This window comes from Dioscorea cayenensis, unplaced genomic scaffold, assembly GCF_009730915.1.
Source record: "Dioscorea cayenensis subsp. rotundata cultivar TDr96_F1 unplaced genomic scaffold, TDr96_F1_v2_PseudoChromosome.rev07_lg8_w22 25.fasta BLBR01000579.1, whole genome shotgun sequence".
NCBI lineage: Eukaryota > Viridiplantae > Streptophyta > Magnoliopsida > Dioscoreales > Dioscoreaceae > Dioscorea > Dioscorea cayenensis.
The window spans coordinates 8,539-18,295 of NW_024086970.1; the positions used below are offsets into that span (position 1 = coordinate 8,539).

The 9,757-nt window shown below is 41.8% G+C and overlaps 1 non-coding gene across 1 annotated transcript; it reads left to right on the forward strand.

Moving 5' to 3' along the window:
- The first annotated feature begins 2,380 nt into the window (after positions 1-2,380).
- On the forward strand, positions 2,381-2,487 carry LOC120254693. Its single transcript, XR_005534707.1, has one exon. It is a non-coding gene; the product is annotated as a small nucleolar RNA R71 (small nucleolar RNA).
- Positions 2,488-9,757: the final 7,270 nt, after the last annotated feature.

The window sequence follows — 9,757 nt, forward strand, 5'->3', positions numbered from 1 at the left end:
GCCCTTGTTGAAATTCCACTGGGAGTGTGGACGCTCAAAGGTCGCTCACTGGGCATTCACATGTCCCCTCGTATTCTGAATGGTAAAAGTTGAGTCTCGATCGAAACACACGCACTGCAGGAAAATTCCACACAGTGCAGTGTTTTTCTCTAGATGACTCAGTAAAATTTACAGACTCCATAGAAAAATTCTGCAACACTTTTGCACATACAGAGACTGCCAAAATAGTGTCAAATTGACCAGAGATTCATGAAAACATGCTCAAACAACCTAACTCTTCTCCAATCACAATGAAGCACACTAAAACACCAAAAATCCTCGAGAAAAGCACAACATTAGCATATAAAAATCGAGACACCAACACTTAAAGCTTTTATTCATGCAAAAACTAAACGAAAACCTAGAAAAAATAATAAAGACTTGGGTTACCTCCCAAGAAGTGCTTGTTTAACGTCACTAAGATTGACGCACCTGTCCTAACCTCATGAGGGTTCATGAATGAATGTTACCCTCTTTCCTACAACTTGAAAGCACAATGAACACAATTTTTGCAAGGTAGAGGGAGAGTTATCAATTTGTTACCACACAATGGTTCGTCACCTTTACTTCGTAAATGCTCATCCCCACTAACATTGGTGTGGTTCTTGTGACATCTCCTTGACCTCATGACTCATGGTGTAGGTTGCAACTTGTCCTCTATACCAAGTGATAAAACTTATTCATTCTCCATCTTTTGATCTAGCCACCCCTCCAATGGGTTCTTACACAACATTTATTGCACATAGTCATCAATCAACTCATTAGTGGTGTTAAGAAAGTACAAAGTATCATTAAAATCAAGAGATTGCTGCTTGGCTTTGGCAAGGCGATATGTCAACTTGTCATCTCCTACTCTTAGTGTCAATTCCCCACTGTCCATGTCAATGAGAGATTTGGAAGTGCACAGGAATGGCCTCCCAAGTAGCAATTAAACCTTGATATCCTTGTCAACATCTAACACCACAAACTCTGCAAGAAAGATGTACTTATCAACTTTCACAAGTATATACTCAATGATGTCCCTCGGATGTCTAACTGATCAATCTGCCAATTGAAGTGTCATCCGAGTGAGCTTAGGCTCTCCTAAGCCTAGCTTTTGAAAGAATGTATAAGTCATGACATTGATGCTAGCCCGAATCCGCCAATGGCCTCACCCAAGTTTCTAATGTTGCATTGAATGATAAAGCAAACCGGTTCCATCTTCTTGTTCACGATATTCTTTTGCAACACAATCAACATGAAGCATCTAAGATCATAGATGCACTTTTCTCCAACTTCCTCTTATTAGTTAAGAGGTCTTTGAGAAACTTTTCATAGCGAGGCATTTGAGACAATGCCTCCATAAATGTGATGTTAATTTGCAACTGCTTGAATAAACCCAAAAACTTCTTGTATTACTCATCATTTGGTCATTCTTCAATCGTGAAGGGTAAGTACTTTTGGCTTATAGGGTGGGGGGTTCCACCTCCTTCTCCTTAGCTATCTCCTCAACCTCCCTTTCATTGGGTAACTCAACCATTGTCTTCTCGGTAGGGAGCCTACTCTCAACTTCATGACCACTTCTCAAAGTGATCGCTTTTACTTGTTGTCTTGGATTGGTCTCCGTGTTTCTAGGCAAACTCGCTTTAGGTCTTTTCGAAAGTGACTTTGTAATTTGTCCCACTTGGTCCTCCAAATTATGCAATGATGTGGTGTGGTTGTGATGCGTGCTTCGACTGACTGAAACCTTGTGTTTAAAGATTGAATGAACTTGGTCAAAGCCTCTCTAAATCAGGTCATCTCAGCTTTTTCCAACCCTCGAAACTCTGCTCTCCATATTCTGAGCTTTGTTGTTATTGTTGGAAACCCCTATGGTGGCATAGCTTTCACGCTCCTTGGTTACTCCAAGAAAGGTTAGGGTGATTCTTCATCCCGCATTGTGAGGTATTGGCGATGGATTTCCTTGACCTCTTATTGCATTGCCTATAAAATCAACATGTTCCACTAAAGTAGTACCACCAATAGCAATTGGGCAACCAGATGGAGCATGTCCTCCCCCGCACCCAGTGCAACTCATCACTATCACCAATTTGGGAGAAGCTAGAGTGTCTAACTTCTTGCTCAAGGACTCAATTTGGGCTGCCAATAATGTAATTGCATCAATCTCATGAAGTCTCGGCTACCTTCTTCTTCTCTTGTGTATTCCATTGATAACCTGCTCATAGCCATCTCTTCAATGAGCTGCTGAGCTTTAGGGGAGGTCTTACTTCCTAAGGTACCTCCCCGCTACAACATCAAACAATTGCTTTCGTGCTTGGGTTTCAAACTATTATAGAAGATTTGGAAAATCATCCACTCGGGGAACCCATGTTGAGGACATTTCCACATGAGATCCTTGAGCCTGTCCCATGTCTCAAAAAGAGACTCTAATTCTGTTTGAACAAAGGAAGATATTTCATTCCTTAGCTTCGCATATTTTCCAAGAGGGAAAATATCGGCAAGGAAAGCTTTTACCACCTCCTCCCAAGTAGTGATCGATGTTCTAGGTAATGAATGCAACCATTGCTTTGTTCTCCCTTTAAGGAAAAAGAGGAAGGCCCTCAACTTGATGTCCATCATCTCATAACGCCCATTGATCTTGAACATGCAAACACATTTCTAAGAAATTTCAATGTGGTTGTTCCGATCCTCATCTCGCCAAAACCATTAAACTCTGGTCGATCACGTAATATCTTGATAAAGCCTCGGCTTGAGCTCAAGATTCTAAGTTATAATCGCAGGGCTCGGACAATACTAGACTACGTGGCAACAACTCGTGGGTCTTGCATAACCGAGAGTGCCCTCTGTTGTTCATGTTGTTCTGCCATATTGTCAGACCCTTCAACATCTATCTCAGCTTGATTTGTCTGTTCTTGTATGGGTTCTTTTCCCGTCTATGAGTTCTCCTTCCAATATTTGGATCACCTTCAACCAATGTCGAAGGGTTACCTCCGGTCATAACCTGGAGCTGCAATCAAAGAAAGAAAAACAAATCAGAATGGTGGAAGAATAAGAAAGAGTAAAAATAGAACAAGTGATGAATAGCTGTTAGCAAAAGTGCAAATACTTTCCAAAAATGCCTATTCCCCAAAGAATAGCTAAAAACTTAACACACCCTTGCAGTGTGTAATCGTAAGTGCATGCGTTGTTGAACTAATAAAAATACCCCTGTGAGTGGGTAGTCAAATCCACAGGGAATAGTTACTCGGAAACACAAGTGTTGCTATTTAACTATAGGTAAAACCAAGTTCTGATGCTGTTTCAAAATATTAATACAAATAAAAATAAAAGAGGAAAGAGAAAGGACTAAGGACAGGTAATCGATGGAAAGATGGGTTATTCGGATAAATCTCACCAAGGACTATTGTTTCAAATGCAAGACTAATCATTAAATTTCCTAATTGAAGTTTAATGAGTCATGGAAATCCAACGATACACAGTCATAAACCTAAGGTCAACCGTGACTAATCCTTGCACTATGCTCCGGCGGAAAGGGATACTCTCGACGCCTCACACTATGTAGGGTTGCTTAAAGCTCTAGGTATTACAAGTGATAAACCTATTCCCAAATATATATCTAACCCTTTGGTCTAGGTGAAAGATCCCTAGTCACGATTAAGGCTAGGCACTAAAGATTACTTTAGCACTTCACTCTGTTGCTCACACAACTAAGCCCCAGTTGAGTTTGTCTCTTAGCACTTCACTCTATCATGACCCCAAAGAACTCTTGGAACATGGAGATAGGATAAATCACATTGGAAGGGAATGGGGACGTTTCGCCACATCTTGACTCACCCTCTCGACCCTCTTCAACTTTGCTTTGTCTAATCCTAATGAAGTGTCACTCATTCACAAGGATTACAAAGATAGATTCCCAACCCTAGTTTCACTCTAAGTGAAAATCAATTCAACAAGCATTCAAGGTTGAAACTCAATTAAAACATTAATTAAAGAAGCATAATAAGAGTCAATAAAACAAAATCATCCTAGGGTTTACAAGTCCAAGTACCCATTAGGGGTTTAGCTCTCCATGGAGAAATATAAAATCAACAATGAAATCAGAAGTGAGTGCTAACAATCCGTAAAGAAAACCAGCTTGTAGTCCCTATCGATGGTCTTGCATTGCCGCCTAGTCTCTTCCAAAGGTTCCCTCCCTTGTCAAACCTATAGCACACCTTGCCGAATCGATGTCGACAAAAGCTTCCCCAATAGTTCTCTTCCAAAGAAACTCGATCTCGAATGCCGTAGGAAGGCTCCAAAACCAAGCAAAAGCCTCTCCAAACCCTAGCCACGCTCTTCCCAAAAGATGGGCAAAAGATAGGAAGAAGATCCCCCAAAATAAAACTCTCAAAGAGGTATTTATAAGGCTAAAATCGGGCATCCACACGGGTGTGTGGAATTTCCACACGTCCGTGTGAATACCTAGAACTTCATTTCTTGCTCGCTATAAACAGTAATTGCTACAATGATTTTGCTACAGTAAACTGCAACAGTATTCGCCGAAATTCTCCCGAATTCACTTTTTTTTATCGATACCGCATGATTGGGCACATATTCATGCGGTAGATCACATCGTGTCTTAAATGAAATGATTTTTACAAAGCTCTTGACAATGTTGCACAAGTCAAAACATATGAGTGTGATTGTCTTTGTGGGCCTCCACTTTGCGTATTCACTTGAGCACTATAGAGGTTGGCACACACCCACATGTCTTTGAGCACGACTTGTGTCTTCATCTTTGTTTGACCCAAGAACTTCATCAACAATGTCATCCATGATCTACTTTTTGTTCCTTTATTCAAACATTGTCTCCACAACCCTAAATGCACAAAAGAACACAAATACACACGAATGAGCTATAAAATCTGATATAAGTAATGTTCAATGTAAAAAAGGTACACTTCGTATTACTTATACACAAGCACTTATCACAAACCAAGAATTCCTTATCTTTCAAGGCTGAAAAATGACAAAAATGATGAGCAATAAAAGAAATTCTTGGGTCTATTCAAGCAGTTACACATCAACATCCCATTTGTGGAGGTGTTGTCTAAAATGCCTCACTATGCAAAGTTCCTTGAAGACCTCTTAAACAATAGGAGGAAGTTGGAGGAGAGTGCATTTGTGATCCTAGATGCTTCATCTTTGGCGGTGTTGCGAAAGAATACGGCAAACAAGAAGAAAGACCCCGGTAGCTTCATCATTCCATGCAACATTGACAACTTGGGTGAAGAGAATGCATTGGTGGATCTAGGAGCTAGCATCAATGTCATGCCTTATACATTTTTCCAAAAGCTAGGTTTGGGAGAACCTAGACAAACTTGGACGACACTTCAATTGGCCGATAGATATGTTAGACGTCTAAGTGGTATCATTGAGGATGTACTTGTGAAAGTTGACAAATATATCTTTCTTACAGACTTCACAATGTTAGATGTTGTTGAGGATGTCGAAGTTCCGTTATTACTTGGAAGCCCATTCTTGCGCACTTCCAAAGCTCTCATTGAAATGGACTGTGGGGAATTGACATTAAGAGTTGGAGATTGATAAGTGCTTGTGTGATAAGAATACGAAGTGTTCTTTCCTTATGATGAGCATTATTTTTCTTGGGTCTTAACACTAATATGTGTGCATTTATGTTACTTTCATGCATATAGGGTAGTGAAGCCGAATGTTAGAGAAAGAAGCCAATGTAGATCGTGAATGCACCATTTAGAGGAAATCTTGAGAAGTTTCAAACGCGAAGACATAAGTCGGGTTCAAGATGCGAGAATGTGTACCAACCTCCTCGTATTCAAGTTAGCACAACAATTTGAGGGGCACAAGGGCGATCACACTCAAGCATTCCAGACTTTTGTGCATGTATAGTAAAATCTTCACCGATGTGTCCGCTTATTGAAGAAGCAAAAGCGATCTATGGCGTAAACGTGTGCCCGCTACATTACCTCGATGAAAGCATAGATTAGGGAGTGTTTCGAGTCGGTATCGGCAGTAGGTAGCAAACACCGTAGTATGTACTATTCATAGCCGGGTCAAGAAGGAGTAAAATAGAGAATCCACGCGGGCATGTGGAAATTCCATATGCCTGTGCGAAAAATCCATAGGGGCACCCACATGGGAGTGTGGATTCCCGATTCCAGCCCTATTTAAGGCCAATTTCAGCCCCGATTTCAGGATTCTTTTCTCCATCTTTTCCCCAACTTGTGAGAGGGTTGCAGCTAGGGTTTTGAGAGGAATTGGCTAGGGATTTGGAGAGGTTCTACCTCTCCAACATCGCACTTCATTTGGAAGAAGGTTAGTGGGAGAGCTTTCGTCGGCACCGATCCGGCGAGGTGTATCCTAGGCAGAACAAAGGGACCCTTGGATGTGTAGAGGACTCTCCACAAGACCATCACCATGACTATCGAGGGGGTTTTCTATGGATTATTTGCTTTTACATTTGATATCATTGATTCTATTTAGCTCCATGGAGAGCTAAACCCCCTAGTGGGTACTTGGATATTTGTGAACCCTATGATGTATTCGTTTTCTTGAACCTTTTTATTATGCTTTCAATTAATTGATGTTTTATTTGAGTTCCAATCTTGTATGCTTGATTGTGTGAATACTCCCTTAGAGTGACACTAAGGTTGAGAGTTCTTGTTGGTAACTCTTGTGAGTGAGTGACACACCACAAGAGTTAGACAAAGCTAGATTGGAGAGGGTTGAGAGGGTGAGTCGAGAGGTAGCGGAGCGTACCTTTTCCTCTCCGCTGTGATTTATTCTACCTCTATTTCCTCGAGCTCTTTACGGTCATAGTAGAGTGAATGGTCTAAGGGATGACCTTCCGCTGGGGTTTAGTTGCAGGGGCAATGGAGTGAAGCGTTGAAGTGATTTTAGCACCTAGGGCTTAATTGTGGCTAGGGACCTTCCACCTGGACCAAAGGGTTAGGTCTACATCTAGAAGAGGATTTATCACTTGGAATCCCTAGAATTCATTGTGATTCTTTACGAGTGCGAGGTTGAGAGATTATTCAATTTCTCCTCCGGGACATGTATAGAGTTAGGCATGGTTGACCTTAGAATTGGGACCATGTATTTAAGGATCTCCACGACTCATTAATGCATTAGTTAGAAAGCATAATAGAGGGTTTTGCACTTGAAACGATTGTCCTAGGCGGAACAATATCCGGGTACCCTACTTATATTGATTGCCTTATCTCCCTTTGCTTTGCACTCTTTCTCTTGTTTCTTTTTACTTTTTGTTACATCACATTTTGTCACACAAATCACTATTCACTTTTCGTTTAGTTAAGAAAAATTTAAGTGTTTTTATTCCCTACTCTCTGTGGATATGATACCCACTCATCTGGGATTTATTACTTCGACAAACCTGTGCACTTGTCGGACAAACGCAAGGGCCGTTGTCGGAGATGACAAGCTAACATACCGCCTTGTCGAAGCCATGTGGCATTCTCTTGATTTCAATGATACTTTGTATTTTCTTGATACAACTGATGAGTTAATTGATGACTATGTGCGGGAAATATTGTGCTCGAACCCATTGGAGGGGTGGCTAGATCAAGAAGTGGAGAATAAAGAAATTTCATCGCTTGGTTTAGTGGACGAGGTGCAACCTACTCTGAGAGTAGTGAAGAGGATGATCTAAAAGCTTAAGAGGACAAGGAGATACCAAAAGAAGTGCTCCAATGCTAGTGGGGATGAGCATTCATAAAGAGAGGATGTCAAACCCTTATGTGATAACAAACTCAATTATTCCCCTTCTAACTTGAAAAATTGTGTGGCTGTGTGTCACGAAGAGAGGATGTTTGTAGACTTGTTCTACATAGTGTGTAGGTTTTTTATCAATCCAGAGAAGACACATGGCCGTGTGGAATTTCCACAAGGGGGTGTGTTTTTGTTCATAGCTACCTTCTCTATCTACGAGAGGGACACGAGGGGCATGTGAGGTTGCCTGTGAGTGATGACTTCTTTAATGAAGACAGCGTCGGGTGTGGAATTTCCATAAAAGTGTGGATCTGCAGCAGAAAATTTTTCGTTCTAGAGAACACCTGAAAGTGTGGGCGCCACGTGAGCTCACTTGTAAGTCCCACGTAGCAGTGTGATTTCCACAAGGGCGTCGTGGGGCTGAAAATTTCGGGGCAACAAAAAGCCGCGCAAAGGGATGTGGATGCCCATGGAGTCGGGCACATGGGTGCTCGTTTCCCACACGCGGGTGTGGATGCACAGAATGCAAAAGGCCGTGATTTTTTTTATAATCTACTTGAGCCTTTTCATTTTACATCTCCGGACATAAAGAAATCTCCTCTAACCCTCGGACTTTCTCTCCATCTATTTAAGTGGTTTTTGTTTTGTTTTCCAATCGTATGCAAGTTTTCGATTTGGTTCATCAATTAAGCCTTCTTCCCTTTCCTTTGCCAATCTTTTCTTCTTTTCTTAATGTGGTCAATTTTGCATGGTTCATGGTTAAAATGCTTGGCGTTTCGCCTAAGAATCACGTAGGTGTGGAATTTCCACTGTAGGTAATGGTTAATAAGTGCTTTTAGTTTAATTTGGCGATTCCTTTTTCAATTTCTTACATAGGAATGGCTCCCAATCAGAAAGTTGGCGGCCAAACTCCTCGTGAACCTTATAGCGAGCATCTTGAGTTATGTACATAAACATCAAGCGAGTTTCGAGCGCTTGTCAAAGCTCAAGTTCAGCCAGTCTCGATATCTTGACCTGAGTGCATAATGAGAGATACAGTTAGGAGATGAGATGGCACATGGATTTGAGAAGTTGCTTTCGGTGTGTAGCTTGCACCGGTTATTATCTGTCAGAGAGTCGGCTATTTGTATGTTTACACTAGAGGTGCTCACGTCATTTGAGTTTGATAGATCTTATAGTAGTTTTGTGAGCATAGACGCTATACAGTTTAGAGCATTTGGATAGTATCACAGTATGAGTATCACATAGTTTTTTTGTCTCAACTTAGGCTCTATGATGAGGATTGCATTGACACTAAGGAGTATGAGCAGTCACCTGATCGATTATCCCGGGCAGGGTTTGACTCCAGCTGCTCTACAAGATGTTGTGTGGCTAGGAATAAGATGTGCCTGGGATCTCCAAGGCTACATGCCACCTCGATCGACCCTACAAATATATCCATGCTGCTCTCAACCGATCGCTGAACGTCGTGGTGACGATGATAGGGGTCCTCAATCGAGCAAGAGCTCACTGCACTTTATATTCGATGGTATAGAGCGAGCCACTCCATCTGGGATATATTATGGCTCGAGTACCTACATCATTGGGGCCAGTATGCCAGAGTGGGAGTATTATTCTCTGGCTCATACATTACTAGACTCATCATGATGATGGATCTACTGGAGGCGATCAGAGGGGCCGAGAAAGACGATTGTTCCATCCCTTCTTGGCCTAGAGACCATGCGATTGATGGGTATGGTGATGCGGATATGGGCCGAGCATGAATGTGATGATCATGCCACCACTAGAGATGGCCGAGGGTGAGGGGATGACGTGGAGCGATCTCAGCCTACTCCTCAGCTATAATATGAGCCGATAGGCACAAAGGCACCCCCTACAGCATAGTAGCCATCTCCAGTGTATATCTTTCCTCCATCTTGAGCACATGATCACTTTGACAGGCTAGAGAGTGCTAAAGTGGTGTTATAGACTGACTTGGCTGAGGGTCACGCGA